General features: G+C 49.4%; 1 pseudogene; it reads right to left on the minus strand.

The window, feature by feature from the left end:
• Positions 1–460: 460 nt before the first annotated feature.
• Positions 461–1,574, minus strand: LOC147880112 (shikimate O-hydroxycinnamoyltransferase pseudogene; annotated as a pseudogene).
• Positions 1,575–1,904: the final 330 nt, after the last annotated feature.

Raw genomic sequence — 1,904 nt, forward strand, 5'->3', positions numbered from 1 at the left:
CATGCATGCTAGTGTTTCGTGGATCTCACTGGTGACTACACCCAGTAGACATGCAAGTAGATTGCCGGAAAGTGCTGTTGAAGTTGCTGAGACATCAGTGATGACATAGAGCTTGGTAGGTTGCTTTTCAGACAAAGCACATGCTGTGCACATGAGCGCCACACATGTGCAGCCAAGACCTCGTAGGTGCTAAAGGAGACATTAGCATCACCTTGAGTTGCCACCTTCTTGAGGGCCTCCAATTGCTGTTTACTAAATCCATACATCTCCGTAACGAAGCCAACGCCCTCCTTAGGAGGATCATCACCCTCTTGTTGTTGCTTTGGCAATAGCTGAGGCGGTGCCTCGTATTCCACATGCTCAAACCTCGGCTTCGGTGGATCCCTCGCCCTTAACAACGTCCTGTCTATGAAGGGCCTCGCCCCCTCCCCCTCCCCTCTAGCCATATCCGCCCATGTGTTCACAAAATGCAGCGCAGACATCCCTCGTATTCCACATGCTCAAACCTCGGATTCGGTGGATCCCTCGCCGTTAACAGCGTCCTGTCTATGAAGGGCCTCACCCCCTCCCCCTCCCCTCTAGCCATATCCGCCCATGTGTTCACAAAATGCAGCGCAGACATCCCGGCCGCCACCTGATGCTGCAAGCCTAAGCCTAATGCAACCCCTCCGCACTTAAAGAATGTTACCTGCAATGCAAACATGAGTGAGCAAACGGGACTAATGCAACCCGTGTATAACAGCACGAAGACCATGTAGAGAGCAGAAAACAGAGACTGTGTAACAGCACGGTAACAGAACTAAAAGCATGTAAGTTGGAAAGCGAGCCCGGACGAGTTCATGCAGAACACACTAAAATGATAGCGGAAAGAACCTCATCATCCGTTGGACTCATCTAACGTCACAAAAGGCCAAAAGGTCGCTCGATCGACAAGGAAACCGGATACAGACACAGGATGTGGGATCGCATCTACGAAGGAGTCAGGACTCAGGAGATGTCTTATATACCAGAGTTCATCCGACCCAACCCAGAGGGAATGGGGTGGTTTCGAACTTAGAAGTTGGCTGGGTGAAATGCTTACCTGAGCAACGAGAAGGGGAAAACTGCTCAGGCCCTTCGTATAATCGACTTTGGGAATCAACTCCTTCATCCTCAGGCTGGGAGTAAAATCACCGAAGTCGCCCATGAATGCATCCGCGGCTGCCTCTACAAGCAGTACCCCTTCATTGTTACAATCGATATCGATCCTCCCATCTTGGGTTGGTTTCAACCTCCCTGTAATGGATAAAATGCTACCAAAGTGCTGGCCAACGGATCCTTAAGATGGTCGAAGGAGAAAAAGTTCAAGCATCCATTAGACTTATAGAAATAGACACTGGGAGTATGTATGCGGGGAACGATGAGGTCGACCGTGGAATTCCACACAACTCGATGAGGTGTGTCAGACGAAGGGCGCACCAAAGCCGATTTTCTGATCGTTATCATCATCTTTGCGTGAGTATGCTGGGCGAGAGAGAGAGAGAAAGAGAGAGAGAGAGATGCACAGAGAGAGAAAGATAGAGAGGATGAAGACAGCGATAGTGAATGCTCTTGCTCGGATTGTGTAATAAGAAGCTTGAAAGAGAGGGAGAGAGGAGGGAGAGTCAATGGAAGTCTCTTCGGGTGTAGCACCCATTGATTATGTAAGGCTCATGGCACGCACATGAAATTGCAATCCCCATGTCTCGGAGATGCACGCACATGAAATTGCAATCCCCATGCCTTGTTTTTCTCAAAGTTAACACACAGCGCTTCTGTATGTTCCTATCAACAAATTTTCTTGAACGAAATGGAGACAAATAACATCACCAATGCTCATGGGCCATGGCCACTACCTCGTGGTTGGTGACAAGCATGTAGGGGGA

This window comes from Dipteris shenzhenensis, chromosome 33, assembly GCF_047967505.1.
Source record: "Dipteris shenzhenensis isolate YYH24624 ecotype China chromosome 33, Dip_SZ_1.0, whole genome shotgun sequence".
In the NCBI taxonomy this organism is placed as follows: Eukaryota; Viridiplantae; Streptophyta; class Polypodiopsida; order Gleicheniales; family Dipteridaceae; genus Dipteris; species Dipteris shenzhenensis.